Raw genomic sequence first — 20237 nt, 5'->3', positions numbered from 1 at the left:
TCATTATCACAGAAAGAACAGCGCTTCAAGTTGTTAGCACAGTGTGTGTGTAGTTCCTCCTTTGTGTCCCGGCTAGAAGCGCTGTTCTTTCTGTAACTGCAGACGTTCTTTCTCTGCGTCAGTTATACGTTTTCCAAGACCGTTTACTTGAAAAATTTCTGTGTACATGGCTGCCACAGAAGCGTGTTTAATCAGAATGTCTGCGCTCGGCGGGATAATCTCGAGGACGAGCTCCAGGAGTGCTCATTTCCTTTTCAAACTGCTCGTTTTCTTTAGCCACCTAAGATCTATTATTGAAAAATTAATTAACGCAGCTTTGTTAATTACGCACAGAACTTCTCAACTTGCTCTGTATCCAGAGGTTATCAAATGAACACTCGAATGATAAAACGATGTCATCATTACTTGTATTGTTTCAACAGTTTTTGGTGCAGTTAAAAGTAGCTGGTATATTGATGGTGCTGTACGCTTCTTATCAAGCAAGCGTGAAAACGTGGACAGGTTATCTTGGTGCTGCAAATCAACTTCACGAGCTTAAGCACATCTGCCCAGCCATGCACTCCTGCCTTTATAACCGATTCTCCTACATTAGGGGAGAAGCACCTCAGCGCTACGGTACATCGTACAAGGTGTGCGAGAACATTATGTGCTCTCCGATGATATTTCTGATCATTGGTAGTAACAGGCTCGGTTTCCTGCCGTCATCAGGAAAAAAAAACTGCTGCCTGGGGGATAGCATTGAATACATTTTCAGAATTTAATAACATATGGATCAGTAGGCTGCACCCACTTCACCTGCCTGTCACGCGACGTCACAAAACCGCAAGAACTCACCGCGTCAAAGTGACGTGTACGCGATAAAGATGCATTAATATGCCGAACAAAACTGAATTTTCTTCGGAATAGCCGCAGGCTGCCCCGTTCCGAAAGGAATAGAAGATGGCTGCCGCCGATCGCTCAGACGCTGGCTACTCGCACCTGCCGGAGAGCATGGGTGTATTTGCGTATAATAAAACTTTTTGCGTGGCCGTGTAACGTTTTCGAGCACTTTCGGCACGTTTACCCTCTCATTCTGCTAACTCTTCTTTGCTGAGGGTCCGTTTTAGCGTCATTCTTGAGCTTCCGTTGCATGCCGCCGCGATTTTCGACCAGCCACCGCAAGCTAAGTAAGGGAAAGCTGACCAATCGCAGACGCCGGCCGGTTATCGACCGGTTATCGACTTTCAGTGCAGTGGCTCGGCCCCATCGAATCCCTCTCCACTTAAGCGTTCTCGTCGCCTCTTGTCAGCCAATTAGATACGACAAGCCGCTCAGTGTAGGCAATCTTATTCGTTTTTCAAGCAAACAAAAGTGACCTCCTATGAACGAGGAAAGCGTTTGATTGGTCTGTTCTGACAACCCTGCGGGGGATCGCCCGGTGTTTGCGTTGGCGGTTACGCAAATTTGACGTCACGAGATTGGAATAGAAATAATTGGAATAGTTTTACGTTATAGGGCCCCCATTTCTTTTTTTTTTGGTGGGGGGGGTGAACTTTCTTTATCGTCTAACCACTGTTCCAAAGCTATCAGTTAGATCAAGAGGCGCCTGCATGTATTTCTAATATCCTGTTTGTTGTAACAGATTCAATAGCAAAAGAGCGTTATCTTATCAGATTGTCCACGTGAAGCGAATACTGGCGTACACTCTCCATCTCATCTGAGGACCCAAGATTACGCTGCAATGTACGAGTATTCGTATCTGACGAACCGATGCCTTGATCCCTAGATCAGATTCAGGGGAAGCACTACTTTGCGCGCAGGCATCGTTGTGCTTAGAGTGTTATTTTCTTTTCCAGCGCAAGCTCACCTTATATTGAGGTATATTCGTGACTCACTCTTTTAGAACTGCCTTGTTCTTCACCTCACTACAACTTGACGGTATCGACGTGTTATATCTTCATTGAGCGAATACTGTGAAATGGACTAGGACTTCTGCGTTTACACGTTTACCGCAACAATTTATTTTTCATAACTTCCTTTTTAATTCAGGAGGCTGTAAAACAGAGCATCTTTATATTAACCGGACGCCTTATAAATACAGAAAATTTAAATGCTCATTAGCTGGCTTTCACCTCATGGTAAGGAATTTCCATAAAGTCATCCTTATGATAATTAAAAAGCCTATCCGCTTGACAAGATTTCATATGAGATCCTCCTTTGCAAGCTGATACCAACTTGAAGGTGGTTCGTATCGTGGACCCTTGACATATGTCCAACCGTAAAACAAATGGTTATTCCAAATGCTTCTTTCACGAAGGCATGTTACCCTCCTGCCTTTCACTTCCGTTCTCAAACACGCATAAGACGAAAGTGCTGCGTGAAGGGCGTCGTTAGTCCAAATCCACGAGCTACCGTAACTCACCTCGCCTATATCACTGTCATTCAGGCTTAGATAAGAAATGTATATTTAAATCGACGCATAACGAATCCGAAAAGAGCAAGCCGCCACCAGTACAGCTGGGTTTCGTTCATTTCGTAGTTCGTCGCAGCGGCTAATAGTAGCTCACGGAGCAGAGCGATGAGTGTGGAAGTGGCAGAGAAGGTGCTCTATACTGTCTCTTCACCCTCACAAAATTGCACACTGCGCTACTTGCCATTCCTAGAATATTTTATATGCGACGCCCAGCCATTTGCAGCGCAGCAACATTGTTTTACGATGGCAGAGTCCAGGCGACAGACAGGGTGGTTATGGAGATGAAGACACGCTATTTTCTGCAGCAATTTATGAATGACTGGATGAATGACTTCATTTATTGAGAAAAAGGAGGATCGAACATTGGGGGAAGCGCGTCTCAGCCCATTGGGAAAGGAGCGGGGGACAAAGGGAGGAAAAGCTGGAGTCCGGGTGGCAGGTGAAGTGGCAGCTTAGGGTCGAGAGAATATAAGCGAGAGTTTGTGAAACCGGTTGAATTCCTGTGTTGATGTGTGATATGGCGAGTAAGTGACTGGAGCCACCGCCCACCTTCCGACTTTCGCTGTAATATAAGTACCCACCGTTCTTTGTAATAAACGTTTACTGAAAAGCAATATTGACAACTACTTATTCAACGGCCATAACTTGACACGTATTCCTTAGTGGCAGGGTCTGTGGATTACAGCTGCGCCGTCGCGACAAGTTACGACCATACCGTGGCGCTTGCGGTCACGGTTGCCTTGTCTACCCAGTGGTCGATTTAGGCACCACTGGTCTCCTTGAAACCCTTGGGTTCAACGGCAGCAGTGAAAAAATAAACATGTCCGCAATAGGCATTACTAAGAAACGATTGGAGGATTGGTGGAAGAAAAGTAAGAAAACGACAAAAAACAGAGACGTACAAAAGCACAGTTCGCAATAGGTGATCAGATAACTTGGGTGTGGTAGTTCATAGTGTCTTTTTTGTTTTTTATTGTTTAACCTAGGTAGGAAATTAGGCAGTATAATAGCAAGAGCTTGGTGGTGCAGCCCACCGCCCCGTTCCAAAGGGGACGATCATAACATTCATTCATCCATCCAGCCATACTCGTGACTCTTGTTATAGCGGGAATACTATAAAAATGGGTTTACTGCACAAGTTTGAGAACACACACTTTAGAACGACGTTTCTCGCCTTACATGCGCTCAAACCAAGCACCATTGCAGCATGTTACAGTGCGCGTCCCTTCAAGGCAGGGACGCGAACGCAAACATGAGAACGCGCAAGAAGACGGGGTGCCGTCTTGGGCCTCGTGCTAAACATATCAAAGCCAACAATACATAAGCAACTATGCTGTCGTTTTCATGCAAGGTGATTATATACTTAAACTTCTCGAGCGCCTGTCCCAGCCGCCGCCTACGGGAGCACGTGAAGCCGCTGGCGGCGATATTGCTAGAGGAATTGCTAGCAATATATTGCTAAAAATATTTCTAGCATCGCAATGGTGGGCGTAATCAGGCAAAAATAAGAATATCGTTAGAGGGTGCCTGCGTAATCTATGTAGATTACGTACGACAATAATAGCCAGAATACCACATTATTAGTGAATATAATTCAAACACGAGTTCACTTATTGATGCAGTATAGTGAAAAGGAAGTAATTCCACAGTATAGATGTGGGGGGCGCAAAAAATGAACAGGCTGAAAAAGTAGTCCAGTAGGTCTGTAGCAAGTGGATAGACCATTCGTGTCTTAGCAACACGATAAGGTTGCTCCTGAAGGCAGAAGTCTAGTGGGCAAGTGTGCCAGTATGCTCTGGCAGCTTACAAATCCCACAGAAGACGCGCTGACCCTACGACGCCACGCCACTGTACGAGAGGACAACTTTTTTAAAGCGAAGCTTTCTTTGCTTCTTCCTTAGACTTTTCCACTGGTGCTGTTGTTGTCTTGTACGCCGTGTCGGGAGAGCTTCAGGGCGTGCATATACACTGAAGCAACGTGGAAAAGCAGAAAGGTGACGCAAAAAAGACGTTCAGACCTTGCCATCGCGTCACTTCTGCATATTACTCTTTGGACCTACTTGGACGCCGTTACATTAGCCTCTTTACAGTTGTAATTATCCGTGAACGCCCGAAAAAACCATTGCAGAAACTCCAGCGCTTACCCTTATTCTAACATACAAATCCTGAAGATAGGTAAACAGAAAGATAAAGAGGGTGCAGGGAGAAGAGGCGGAGAATGGGTAGAACCGGGGTATTCGCGAAACGAGTGAATAACACCCATGCCATTCTTCGCTCGCAGTTCCCCTAGAAGGGGGAAGCGTGGCACAGGAAAGGGCCGACGTGAGAAGATAACGAAACTCTACTACTATAGAAACGACAGTGGTTGAGGGCAAGCTGATGGCACGATACTGTACGTGTCTGCTATTTCTAAAAGATGAACGCCATGCAAATTTGTCACGTGGACAACTGAAGCAGGGCATGCAGACTCAAAGCCGCAAGTAATTGCCGTAGGGTATAGGCGACACTACTGAAGCGGTCACACGTCGAATCAACACTTACGTGACCGACACGGTAGCTTGACGGCTATGTCATTGCTCGCGGTCGCGAGTTAGGTTCCAGCTGCGGGGAGCCGGATTTATACGGGAGCGAAATACAAAAACGGTCGTGCACTATGATTTAGAAGCCCGTTAAACAACACCAGGGTATCAAAGTTAAGCCGGAGTACGCCACTATGGCGTGCTTCATAATCCGATAGGTGTTTTGCACGTAGATAACGATAATTATGCTAACACGTCTGACACGATGCGATGTGCCATGCGAAGCAGTGACAATGCTCACCCCTCTCACAGGTTACCAACATTGGCGCACAACAACGCCTCAAGCAAAGATGGCTCGCTGTATGTTGTGCACTAGGCAGACAAAGAGCAGTAGTGCAGACAAGGTAACATTTGGGCGATCAACTCATTACTCTCGTATTGCACTATACGCTGAAGAAATTATACATTCGCAGTCAGCATTACCGCTAATTAACGTCAATCAAAACAAACCAGAGAAAGCTTCGGTTACATCGATTTGCACAGTGCGTGGGATTCTCATATCACTTTTTGAACTATCAATTTAATGCTTAAGAAAGGCGCTAAATAATGCAATATTTTCATCGCAGTGAGCAAACGCGACTGTTGTGTACACGGTAGATTGACTTAAACGGCTTCAATCCCATGGCCATAAATAATTGCCGATGGGATCGTAGTCATCAAAATGGTATATAAGTGACAGGGAAATCAGGAGGTTGATGAACGGCAAGAAGGCAGAAGCTTGCGCAAGACCTCAGGAAAATAAATTGCTTCTTGAGCAGCGTGGTCAGGGCGCGGTGCGATGGTTTCCACGGATATTAAAAAGACTCGAAAATATGAACAGAGCTAGGCCGAAAACAATGCGGGCATCTTGGGAAAGGTGAAATCGCTGGAACTTTCAGGACAGCATTAGCTTAAATGTAAAAGATGACCTGAAAATAAGAAACTTTAACATTGACAGGGTGACCGAATTTCGGCGCAAATAAATTGGCTGTTGATGCACTTCACCTGAAACCCGATGGTGCGAAATACGGCGAGAACATCGGCAAGTATGGAGGAGAGGTATAGTACGTAGGGGTCCTGTAGCCGACGCCAGCGCCCGGCAGCTGTCAGGCGACTACACGTATAAGAGAGACGCGAGGCTGTCAATCGTTACAGGATGATTCCGGTCTGAAATAATTGGGGGTACCCTAACGACATCGATAGGTCCAAATCAAAAGCCTTCCACGACGGCGTCTCTTGTGCACGCTGTGGGATGTTCGGAGGTTAAGAATGTGTGCCGACTGAAAAAAGGCTGTTGCGGGATGCTTCCAACAATTACCATAGCTTGTTTGCTCCTTAGTGTAAAAAAAACAGGAATGAAAGAAAACAACGAACCGTATCAAAAGCCCAGAATCCATCATCGCTCGTCCCGACTAAACGCTCTTAGGATGATAACTCATTTCTAGGCGACGAGTGGCTGCGCCTTATCAAGAACACTGATAACGACGGCTGGGCAAGCAATGTGGCGAAGTTTAATCGGCAGAGATAGCTTTTAATTATTTTATTTTTGTTTTGTTGACGTGATAGTGCGGGAGGTTTGAAAATTTTAAGGTCAGTATGCCACGTGGTGGCACTCACGCAAACTAAACTCTCGTGTCCAGAAAGCCTGGATACGGTGGCAGATAGCACAATTCTAGTTCATGCGCCGGTCTACTCGAAGAGGTGGACTTTACTTTCACAGAAAACTGAAATGCCTAATCGACCAGTTAACAAAAAATTGACTAATTAGGTTTTTAAGTAACTGCCTCACGGCCCATATTGCAATTCACAAATTGCAAACTGAGAGTTCGCAAGGCGGATCCACTTGGAACGAGTTCTCTGGATAACATTTGTTTCGAGATAATTCCCGAACTTTGCGGTGATATGTATTGCCTGTCCAGTTACGTTATAATTGAACTGTCGTTTTATGCATTCAAGGAAAAAGTAACTGGGACACCAATGCATTTCGACTGCGAATTCGGGAATAACTATCTCAAAAACGGTGCCATCCTGAGAATTTGTTCTAAATGGATCCGCCTTGCGAACTCCACGGCTAGAATTTGTAAATTGTAATATGTAATATTACAAGTTATATATTTGTAACTTGTAATCTATGTAATATATTGCCGCTTTCAGTAGACCACCTCACGAACTACAATTGTGTCTACAACATAAGCCGCCTGACTCCCCTCTTGAATACTTACTAAAATTAAAGCTGCATATGTCTAAATACCAGGACAACAAAGTTCTTTTGATTGGCGATTTTAATCTGCCTGGAGTAGACTGGGAACGTCTTAAGACCTTTTCAACCAATACCAATCATGCATATACTGTTTTTGACATAATGCTCACACATAATTTGATACAATTAGTTCATGAACCAACGCATTGTCAAAGTGCCTCTAAATCTGTTTTAGATTTGGTGTTTATTCCTCGTGATTTCGGTACATCCACCAATATAGTTGATCAAGGGCTGTCTGATTACTGCCTTGTCTCAGTTTCTATTCCCCTCGTGCCGCCTTCGCAGACTGCAAACCCGTCCTTTCATTATGTGAAAGACTATACACGTGCCCGTGTTGCACGCATTATTTAAATTATGGTGTTTTGCGTGCCAAAATCACTTCCTGATTATGAGGCACGCCGTAGTGGAGGACTCCGGAAATTTCGACCGCCTGGGGTTCTTTAACGTGCACTTAAATCTATGTACACGGGTGTTTTCGCATTTCGCCCCCATCGAAATGCGGCCGCCGTGGCCGGGATTCGATCCCGCGACCTCGTGCTCAGCAGCCCAACACCATAGCCTCTGAGCAACCACGGCGGTTTGCATGCATTATCGACCACCTAGAAACTTGTCTAACAGATTTTGTTAATACGTATGTTTGCAGTTCTTGGCGCCAATTTAAACGCATATGCTTCTACTGTATTGAAAACTTTATACCCTTTAAACGTAAGAAGGTACATAAACATACACCATGGATGACGAGAAGCATCATTCACCTCAAGCGTAAAGCCAAAAGAATAAAGAAAAACCATGCTGATCCCCAACTTATATCCGACACTCTAAATAACCTTGCACATGCAGTGCTTACCTCGAAAGACTACTACTTCAATACGTCACTCCCAAACTTCATAAAAAAAAAATTATCCAAGGATGTTTTGGAACTATATAAGCGAAAAAAAAGAAATCCATATCAGAGGTTCTTGTCGATGGTTCATTGGCATCTGATCAGACCGCCATTGCTCAACACTTCAATGACTATTTTCATAGTGTATTGTCTGCCGCTAGTGATTCCCTACTCACCCGAAACATGGACCATGCTGTAAATGTAAACTTCATTTCTTATCCTGGCGTCCTTGCTATGTTGCTTGACTCTAAGAGTAAAACTTCTTGCGGTCCCGACAATATACCGAACATATTTCTTTGTGGCTTTGCCGAGTCTGTTGCTAAATACTTAGTTATTGTTATTCGTGTCTCTCTGCTATCAGCAGAATTGCCAGATGACTGGAAGTCAGCTCGAGTTTTGCCTATATTCAATGAAGGCGACCGTCTATTACTACAAAATTATCGCCCGACCTCCTTAACATCTGCGTGTTGTAAACTTATCGAACACATAAGAACTCACAAATTACACGAATTCTTAGAAGAAAACTCAGTTTTATCAAATCATCAAGATGGATTTCGAAAAGAATTTTCTATTACAACACAATTGGTTACTATAGTCCACACCTTTGCAGCTTACGAACAGTCAAATTGATGTAATATCCCTGTTACCGCAAAGCATTCGATACAGTCCCACACGATAAACTAATTACTAAGCTTCGGATGATTGGCATACCAGAATTATTCATTTCCTGGATTTCAGCCTATCTGAACAACCGCAACCAATGCGTTCAGGTGGGAAAACAAGTCTCTGGCTGCGTTCCGGTAACTTCTAGCGTCCCGCAGGGGAGCGTACTTGGTCCTCTACTTTTTTAACTATATATTAATGATATTGTCAATGTCGTTAAGTTCAGATTCGTCTATTTGCTGATGATTGTGTTTTGCTTAGAGAAGTTGCCTGCATTACTGACCAATGTGACCTTAACTCTATCTTCGACAATGTGTTGAAATATTGTGAGCAATGGGGAATGCTTCTTAATGCAACTAAGTGTGTCTATCTCCCCATAACGCGCAAAAAAGTTCCCTTAGACTACACTAACAATTTAGCTGCAGAACCTTTACTGAAAGTAACCTGCTATAAATATTTAGGCTAAACATTAACGAGTGCCTTATCATGGAACTTGCACATAAATACCATCTGCTCTGCCGCTCTCCGGAAACTATGCCTTCTGCGCCAGAAACTCAAGACTGCTACGTCTATTGTTAAACTACGCTCTTACTTTTCCTTAATTAGGCCAAAACTTGAATATGCTTTCATAGTTTGGGACCCTCACACAAAAATTAACATTAAGAACCTAGAAAGAATTCAAAGAAAAGCAGTACGATTTATTTACAGTAAATTTAAGGCTACTGACTCCCCCACTGCATTACGAACTGATAACGGCATTCAACTATTACAAATTTGAAGAAAGAAGAGTCGACTAGAGTTTCTTTCAAACTTACTTAATCATAGCATAGCCTTAGACGCCGCAAAATACGTATCCCCCTTGATAAGCAGACCCACTCGACACCAATACCCTCATTCTCTAACACCTATTTCCGCAAGGACTGCCAGTTTTCGGTCCTCTTTTTTCCACAAACAATAGATGACTGGAATAAACTAACTGAATCATACTCCCAGCGCCCGTGAGCTGTATATTATTTGTGTAAATAATCTTGTTATTTCGTGTATTATTTATACTTGTATTGTAATCAAGTTAACATTTTTCTTAATCGTCTACCGTACGACCAAACAATTTGTGTGAAAAACGTGTTACACACTTGGTTCATCTTATTCTTCTGTGTATATCACCTTTGTTTTTGCTCACCCTGCTTGGACTTCTTGTCCGCAGTATTGCATAAATAATTAAATAAGTAAATAAATAAATAATATATTCCCGCTTTGACTAGACCACCTCATGAACTACAATTGTGCTCTCTGCCACAGGCAACACCTAAGAATTTTTGAAAGTGTTGGCTGAAACACCCAGTCTACTTGTACGTTTCATAGTGTGTGATTTATGACCATAAACTTGTAACGCATTGTTTGCGGAGTTGAGAAATCAAAACAAACACTCCTTGATGAAGCGTAGCTATGTCGAAAAAGACGACGTAGAGAAATGAAATACCAAGCTGTGTGCACGCCTCGTGACATTAAGTCAAGCGCAAAGGAATGTGACGATTATGTGTGTACGTCAATTCTCTGACAATATGGAGCACCTGGAGATCATGATAACCCATCGCATTTAATAGCACCAGGTACATGTAGAAAGTTTGCTTCGATGAGACGGGTCTTGGTCGACGAGAGCAAGAAGTCGGTAAGTCGTTACCTCTTACACTATTTTAATATTGCTGGAGTGAGTAGCGAGCCATTTAGAATGGAATCTGTGTAAAATGGCGCTTATGCCGAAGTATTCCTTGTCGAAAACGTACGTTACTGCGTAAGGGTTATTACCAAGCCTTAGGCCATTAAAAACGTCATGAATATATATTCTTGCCGCGAAACCTCCTATTTACTTCAACCTAAGTGCTAGTAATAAATGGTCTTCCCAGAATAAAGGGCGAATAGACAACGCTGTCATTCGTTAGACAAATTTATTCCAATGAGCACAATTGGGTTTGATTTGGAGCAACAGATTTGGAGCAATAGTCCGTGGTGAAAGGGCCACTATGCGGTTGCCCTACTCCGTAGCTCCCTTGCTGGTGCTGTTTGGCGGAGCACTTCCGTTTCTCAGCGGCGCTCCGAAGTGCGGCTACGACTGCTTGGTGCCGGGACACGGCAACTTTTCGGTATGCGCAGAAGTCTCCAGCCAAGCGACACAAGAGAAGCAGAACCATTGGGTCAAAGTCGCGCTCAACGGCACTTTCAAGACCTTGTTGATTTATGTGAGCAAGGCTGACGACCTCCACAGCTCGGGGCCGAGATAGTTCGTCCCTAAGGGCAACGCCAGCCGCATGGTCGACTGCGCGGGAGAGGACGCGATGGCACTAACAGCGACAGCGAGGTTAAGAGCCAGGGGATGGCCATGTGGATACCACCGGCCAATTGGGAAGGCAAGAAAACTGAAGGGTTCTACGTACAGAATTTACGAAGGCTACTCGTCTTCCACTCGGCCTGCCAGCAAGCAACCATTTTACTTTGCGTGAATATAGGGTGAACCTTTCAAGCTGTTTCCAGAAAGTTTAGCGTTGGAACATCGACGTACTTGTACGACCACGCTTCTCTTAATGTTCTTCCTAGTCACCCGTACCTACAGGCAATTGCCCGTGCAAAAGCCACACTAACTCTGTGCGTTTCCTTTATACCATTATATGGAGGGTTTCCACTACCATTACCATTATATGGGTTACCATTATATTATATATAGAATTATATATTATACCATTATATTGCCATTATATAGGGTTACCATTATATGGAGGCACTTCCAGTGCCTCGCTAGCTATTGAGAACAGCAGTTTACGATAGGTAGCGAGGCACTGGAAGTGGTACGGGAATACATATACTTAGGGCAGGTAGTGACCGCGCATCCGGCTCATGAGGCTGAAATAATCAGAAGAATAAGGATGGGCTGGGGTGCGTTTGGCAGGCATTCTCAGATCATGAAGAGCAGGTTGTGAGGTTTAGGCCGAACAGCAGATCATGAACAGCACTATCCCTCAAGAGAAACGTGCATGACAGCTGTGTCTTACCAGTAACCACGTTCGGGGCAGAAACCTGGAGGCTTACGAGAAGGGTTCTACTTAAGTTGAGGACGACGCAACGAGCTATGGAAAGAAGAATGATAGGTGCAACGTTAAGGGATAAGAAAAGAGGAGATTGGGTGAGGGAGCAAACGCGAGTTAATGACAACTTAGTTGAAATCAAGAAAAATAAATGAGCATGGGCAAGACATGTAATGAGGAGGGAAGATAACCGATGGTCATTAAGGGTTACGGACTGGATTCCAAGGGACGGGAAGCGTAGCAGGGGGAGGCAGAAGGTTAGGTGGCCGGATGAGATTAAGAAGTTTGCAGGGACGACATGGCCACAATTATTACATGAGCGGGGTTGTTGTAGAAGTATGGGAGAGGCCTTTGCCCTGCAGTGGGCGTAACCAGGCTGATGATGGTGATGATGGAGGGTTTTCCCGTGACTTGGTTTTTTGGCTAACCTCACTGACACTACCGAGGGCAGAATAACACATGCTTTTGTTAACATGCTTTCGTTAACAACCCTGAAATGATTTCTTGTTTACCAAGATTCGATATTTGCTGGCACGACCCCGTTAATAGGTACTAATAGGTAATAGGCACTTTATAAATGCAGCACACCACAGCTTACGTTATTATGAACTTGTCAACAAAGATGATATAAAAGTCAGATTCATCAGTTCGTTAGCCTTGCAGCCATCCCATAGTATTGTCCGCGAGGAGCTACGGAGTCGCCATCTGTCGGAAGCGCCGCCCTTGCGTAGTACGAGGGATCACGCGGCGCGCTCCTGATAGGTTTGGTTTGCGGCGCTTAATAAGAACAGCACGCGGCAGCCCTCCTCTTCATTTCTGTAAGTACTCTCAAAACGAGCGAACTTTATTACTGTCGAACTAATAATCTTGGGCAGAATGGAAGCACAGAATCGTTTACACACGCTATCTCTTTACTGAATAGGTACAGTGAAAGCCACTGCGCGCGGTCGCCGTGATGGAGTCTCCCGAACCGGCTTCTTTGCCATTAAGGTCAGCAATCGCTGAGCGCAAACTATGTGAAATATGTTCTTACAGTGGGTTGTCTGTACAACCAAATGGCGCACAAAAGAACAAAGCCTCAATGCATGCAGCGATCACACGGGTTTGCGGCGACCGACTGCGCATCTGCATACATGTCCGCGCACAATGTTTCGCTTTCACTTTGAGAGTTTTTGCACCGTGCTGTGAGCTTTAGGCCGCTGTATATGAGCATTTAACGGTCCACAAGCAAACATGGTTGCTTGGACGTTATCAGAACAGTTCAATCACAATTTCGTTTTAACAAGGGTCGCCTACGGCGTCAGTGATTTACGGTCGCGACGAATCAAGATTTTTTCTTCTAAATTCTTCGACGTTTCCATATTATTTCTAAAGTTGCATCGCACTGCATGCTGTCAGCGGTCGACTTCGCACTGATTCTTCTTCGTAATCCAGTGCATTATATGATAACACAAACATGACCATATGCCATGCCTTTATTTAATGTGCTTCCTACCACTCCCTTTCCATTCCAGTGAACTTGCCAGTGTCTAGCATCAACAAGTTCATAGGCGAAACCGTCGTGACATTAGCCGGCCAGGGAGCGCGGACGAACGTCTCAGTGCGCGTTTTCTGCTACTCATCGAACATCGCGGTCCCGGCGCCGTAGCACAAATATTCCTCGCGTCTGTGCTTGCTGCATATCCGAGTTGTAGCCGATGGCTGTTTGCCGGTTCTAAGTTTCGCGAGCCAAGTTTCACGGAGCTTTTTGTCCTGCGGCTAACTGTGAATAACGCTCACACCGGCCTCCGTTGCGAACGCCTGGCCCTGCGGCACCAAGCAGTAGCCTCCCATGCTGCACGCCTCCAAAGGCAGCCAATACATATTATAGTTATTTCAAATGTTGTCAAGCAGACACCCAAGGCGGGAAAGCATCACCCCTTAATTAGAACCGCAGCACAGGCAGGACTTTAAACTTTCGTTTTCAGCTCCCTTCGGCGTTTCCGAAGCAGACGACGCAGCCGCTGTGTCCACGTGATCCCTCCGGCTACGTCAGGCCGACGGCGGCGGCAGCTTTTCCAGCGGTGGAGCTCGCCCCCAATAGGTACGTGTTATGGGCCTCCGGAGGCGGCTGCTGTTTGCCAACTATTCACACGATGCGCTCTATTCTGTGCTCGTATATAACACGGCCGCGCAACGTAAAGCTCGAAGTGCACGGCACGTTCCACTCATCAAAAAACGGCCTGCAGTGAACGCCCGAATTCACGCGCTGGCACAGGCTTGAGCAGTGCGGAGCCGGTGCGCCCTGCATGCCGGCTGCTCCGCGTTTGCCGGATGTTCCGCCGAGGTTTTCCGCCAAGATGCGCGGAGGGCAACACTATCTGGTGGTGTTTAGGGAAGTAAAGCGTGACGTATAGCGTGGCGTAGCACTTGCGTTGCACTCTCAGTGGTGCACGCGGGCGAGGCAACGCGACTCGGCGCGTTCTTTTCGGCTGCGCGATGTCCGTGGGCGTGTTCGCCGTAACGAGGCCCGTATCCCGTCGCCACGCGTCAATCGCGCTAAATATAGCACCATGCGGATCCAGCTTTAATCTTGCTCGGTGATTTCAACCTTCCCTCTATAACCACTAACAATCGTCTCCTGATAGCGTTTAATTATACCGTCGAAAGCAGTCCTGAATAACACGTGCTTCAAGTTAACTCGTCTCAGCGTATCACGCTGCCTACATGCGAATGCGTCCATTGATCTATCACATTAGACCACGGGCCCACAACTCATCTTGACAACCATGTATCGCGCGGCTACGCGATTTCCGCACGCGCATTCAGCTGGTACCGCATGGCGTGATTTTCGCACGAGTGTCGCGCGACTGAAGGACCGGGGAGTCGTTTCGACGAACACGTCCACGAAAATCGCGTAGCGGCATGCACGTCCCTCCCCCGCCCGGCAATCGCGCTAAACATTGCGGCATGTTTTTCCGTCTTTGATCTTCCACGGCGATTTCAACCTTCCTCCAATAACGCCTAACCACAGTTTCCTCACAGCGTTTAACTGCACCTTAGAAAGTGATCCTTATTAACACATCCATCATGTTTAACCGATCTCAGCTTGCCACGTAGCCTACGACCCAATGCGCGCATTCTTCTATCACATTATACCTCGTGCTACAACTCATCATGACAACATTCCGCCGTTTACGCGTCTTCCTAGCTCCAGTAAACACGCAGTAGTTCATGGTAGTTATCTTTCTGAACTATCACACCGCAGTAAAGTTTTAACGTAAGGGTGACTACGAAAGCATTACCAAATAATCGAGTTACATTTCTGCTTTCCTTTCGAAGAACATTGACAGCGCTCAATGAACACGCAGTGCTCGTTGCTTAAAGATAAATTGAGAGGATTAATAGATGTACACGTCTCCATCATCACCGTTAGAAAACTACCTGCAGCGCCATGGATTAACAGCACTTCTAAACAAGAAGGTTATTTTGCTTAGAAAAGCAATCGCCATACATTGCGTATGGAATAGGTTCCGCATCATTGAAATGTAATTTCTATCTCTTGGCGCCAAGGCCTAAGCCACCTTCTTATCAACCACACTACCCACTATGCTACAAAAATAATACTGATCAATTCTGGCAAATTGTCAATCCTAGACCTTTTTCTACTGGTATCACTCGGTGATGATCTGAACTTCTGAACGAGGATGTCGCTGTACTATCAAATTCGACTTTTTGATCTGTATTTACTTAGGTACCTGTAAGCGTTCTCCGAAATTATCCCCCGCTCTGAACACTATGAGAACCTTGGTATCCCATTGGAAGCTAAAGACCTAATAATGATAATTAAGTATCGGAAACTAAAAATTGACTGGAATCAAATCCACCAATGTAGAAATACTAAAGGACACCAATGTGCTTTCGGGTGTTGTTCTATATAAAATTTTTTCAACAGACCCTCGCGGCCGCCATTCTGCATTACGACAGGAATGTTGGCAAACCCATTCCTGTGCTGAAATGGAGCCCCATGTCATTGCCCAAAAGCTACATCCTTGTGTACTACATTACCATTGCTTTAGTTCTAAAGTAACGGAAAGCAGCATTTATTCACCATGTCGTGAAGCTTTTACTATTTCTAATCTTTTTTTTACCCTAGCCAACAACAACAAAAAAGATAGGGTGTTACGTGCCAAAAACCACAAATTTATTATGAGGCACGCGGTGTGGGGTACTTCGGAATAACTTCGACCGCTTGCGGTTCTTTAACGTGCGCCGAAATCTAAGTACATGGGTGTCTTCACATTTTGTCCCCATCGAAATGCGGCCGCCGCGGTCAGGATCGAATCCCGCGACCTCGTGCTTAGCAGCCCAACACCCCAGTCAACACGCGTTCCTTACCCAACTACCCTAATTCAGTAGTAATGTAGGCTCCAGGCTTCATATCAACGTACCGTACCCGTCGACGCACTCATTTGAGTGCGTCCACGGTTACAGTTCTCATTTTTTATGTGACTTCCTTACTAATCGGCAACATTTCTTGTGAGCCAACAACCATGCATCTCGTAATACTCTGGTTGACTCAGGCGTGTCCCAAAGCACGGTTATGGGTCCCTTACTTTGTGTAATTTATAGAAATGATCTTCACGATTACATATTCGTTTATTCGTTGACGAATGAAGTTTTACCCAAAGCATCAATGCCAACAACGATACGACAGTGGTGCAAAAGGATCTTCCTCTCATCGAACACTGGTGTGACAGGTGGTTGAAATCCCGTAACACAAAGGAAACTGCGCTTATTTGTTTCCACCATCGGCCATCTCACTCCGCATCATGTTATACCATTTGCGGTTCACAAATATCCTCCTTGCCCACATATAAATATCTTGGCGTATGCTTGTCTTATGATCGGACGTTGCGGTCACACATACTTAACATTACGAATGATGCTAATTGCACCCTTGCTTATTTGCAGGATAACTTGCGTGACATCCCATCCTGTGTAAAATATACTTACGAAGCGCTGGCACGGTCCAAGCTCTATTACGCCTGCGTGATTTGGAACCCCAACCAGATCAACCTTGCAAACATGTTGGAATCAACACAATATTGCGCTGCATTCCTTTTATGAAGGCAAACGCTTTAAGTGGCTCATCCGTTGTCGGGTGTCCGGTGTTATAAAAAAATTGACCACCTGGCGTTGTGACTCCAAAATTTAATGGCACCAAAATTTATGGTAATCGAACCCAGGGCCATTCGTGGGAGTGGAACCCACGATCTTTGGTGTTAATTAAGGAAAACCTAATTAAGGCACTCGAACCCACGACCATTGGTGGGAGTCGAACCCACGACCTTTGGCGATGATTTAGGCAACGTTAGTTACGGCACTTGAACCCACGGCTATTATAACCCACGAATCGAGCCCACAACCTTTGGTGGTAGTCTAAGCGAGAACATTTGGTGTTAAGGCGAACCCACGACCTTAGGTGGGAGTCGAACCCGCGACCTTTAGTGATACTTTCATCAACATCATCATCATCAGCAGCCTAGTTACGCCCACTGCAGGGCAAAGGCCTCTCCCATACTTCTCCAACTACCCCGGTCATGTACTAATTGTGGCCATGTTGTCCCTGCAAACGTCTTAATGTCATCCGCCCACCTAACTTTCTGCCGCCCCCTACTACGCTTCCCTTCCCTTGGAATCCAGTCCGTCACCGTTAATGACCATCGGTTATCTTCCCTCCTCATTATATGTCCGGCCCATGCCCATTTCTTTTTCTTGATTTCAACTAAGATGTCATTTACCCGCGTTTGTTCCCTCACCCAATCTGCTCTTTTCTTATCCCTTAACGTTACACCTATCATTCTTCTTTCCATGGCTCGTTGCGTCGTCCTCAATTTCAGCAGAACCCTTTTCGTAAGCCTCCAGGTTTCTGCCCCGTAGGTGAGTACTGGTAAGACACAGCTGTTATACACTTTCCTCTTGAGGGATAGTGGCAACCTGCTGTTCACGATTTGAGAATGCCTGCCAAACGCACCCCAGCCTATTCTTATTCTTCTGGTTATTTCAGTCTCATGATCAGGATCCGTGGTCACTACCTGCCCTAAGTAGGTGTATTCCCTTACCACTTCCAGTGCCTCGCTGCCTATCGTGAACTGCTGTTCTCTTCCGAGACTGTTAAACATTACTTTAGTTTTCTGTAGATTAATTTTCAGACCCATCCTTCCGCTTTGCCTCTCCAGGTCAGTGAGCATGCATTGCAATTGGTCTCCTGAGTTACTAAGCAAGGCAATATCATCAGCGAATCGAAAGTTGCTAAGGTATTCTCCATCAACGTTTATCCCCAGTTCTTCCCACTCCAGGTCTCTGAATACCTCCTGTAAACATGCTGTGAATAGCATTGGAGATATCGTATCTCCCTGTCTGACGCCTTTCTTTATTGGGATTTTGTTGCTTTCTTTGTGGAGGATTACGGTGGCTGTGGAACCACTATAGATAGCTTCCAGTATCTTTACGTATGGCTCATCTACACCCTGATTCCGTAGTGCCTTCATGACTGCTGAGGTTTCGACTGAATCAAATGCTTTTTCGTAATCAATGAAGGCTATATATAAGGGTTGGTTATATTCCGCACATTTCTCTATCACCTGATTGATAGTGTAAATATGGTCTATTGTTGAGTAGCCTTTACGGAATCCTGCCTGGTCCATTGGTTGACAGAAGTATAAGGTATTCCTGATTCTATTTCCGATTACCTTAGCAAATACTTTGTAGGCAACGGACAGTAAGCTGATCGGTCTATAATTTTTCAAGTCTTTGGCGTCCCCTTTCTTATGGATTAGGATTATGTTAGCGTTCTTCCAAGATTCCAGTAAGTTCGAGGTCATGAGGCATTGTGTATATAGGGCGGCCAACTTTTCCAGGACAGTGTTCCCACCATCCTTCAACAAATCTGCTGTTACCTGATCCTCCCCAGCTGCCTTCCCCCTTTGCATAGCTCCCAAGGCGTTCTTTACCTCTTCCAGTGTTACTTGTGGGATTTCAAGTTCCTCTAGACTATTCTCTCTCACCTTATCGTCGTGGGTGTTACTGGTACTGTATAAATCTCTATAAAACTCTTCAGCCACTTGAACTATCTCATCCATATTAGTAACGATATTGCTGGCTTTGTCTCTTAACGCACACATCTGATTCTTGCCTATTCCTAGTTTCTTCTTTACTGCTTTTAGGCTTCCTCCATTCCTGAGAGCCTGTTCAATTCTATCCATATTATAGTTCCTTATGTCCGCTGTCTTACGCTTGTTGATTAACTTAGAAAGTTCTGCCAGTTCTATTCTAGCTGTAGGGTTAGAGGCTTTCATACATTGGCGTTTCTTAATCAGATCTTTCGTCTCCTGCGATAGCTTACTGGTTTCCTGTTTAACGGCGTTACCACCGACTTCTATTGCGCACTCCTTAATGATGCCCATAAGATTATCGTTCATTGCTTGAACACTATGGTCCTCTTCCTGGGTTAAAGCCGAATACCTGTTCTATAGCTTGATCCGGAATTCCTCTTGTTTCCCTCTTACCGCTAACTCATTGATTGGTTTCTTATGTACCAGTTTCTTCCGTTCCCTCCTCAAGTCAAGGCTAATTCGAGTTCTTACCATCCTATGGTCACTGCAGCGCACCTTGCCGAGCACGTCTACATCTTGTATGATGCCAGGGTTCGCGCAGAGTATGAAGTCGATTTCATTTCTAGTCTCACCATTCGGGCTCCTCCACGTCCACTTTCGGCTAACCCGCTTGCGGAAAAAGGTATTCATTATCCGCATATTATTCTGTTCTGCAAACTCTACTAATAACTCTCCTCTGCTATTCCTAGAGCCTATGCCATATTCCCCCACTGACTTGTATCCGGCCTGCTTCTTGCCTACCCTGGCATTGAAATCACCCATCAGTATACTGTATTTTGTTTTGACTTTACCCCTCGCCGATTTCACGTCTTCATAGAAGCTTTCGACTTCCTGGTCATCATGACTAGATGTAGGGGCGTAGACCTGTACAACCTTCATTTTGTACCTCTTACTAAGTTTCACAACTAGACATGCCACCCTCTCGTTAATTCTATAGCATTCCTGTTTGTTACCAGCTATGTTCTTATTAATCAGGAATCCGACTCCTAGTTCTCGTCTCTCTGCTAAGCCCCGGTAGCACAGGACGTGCCCGCTTTTTAGCGCTGTATATGCTTCTTTTGGCCTCCTAACTTCACTGAGCCCTATTATATCCCATTTACTGCCCTCTAATTCCTCCAATAGCACAGCTAGACTCGCCTCACTAGATAACGTTCTAGCGTTAAACGTTGCCAGGTTCATATTCCAAT

This window comes from Dermacentor andersoni, chromosome 2, assembly GCF_023375885.2.
Source record: "Dermacentor andersoni chromosome 2, qqDerAnde1_hic_scaffold, whole genome shotgun sequence".
Lineage (NCBI taxonomy): Eukaryota > Metazoa > Arthropoda > Arachnida > Ixodida > Ixodidae > Dermacentor > Dermacentor andersoni.
Note: the sequence above shows the minus strand (reverse complement) of the source record.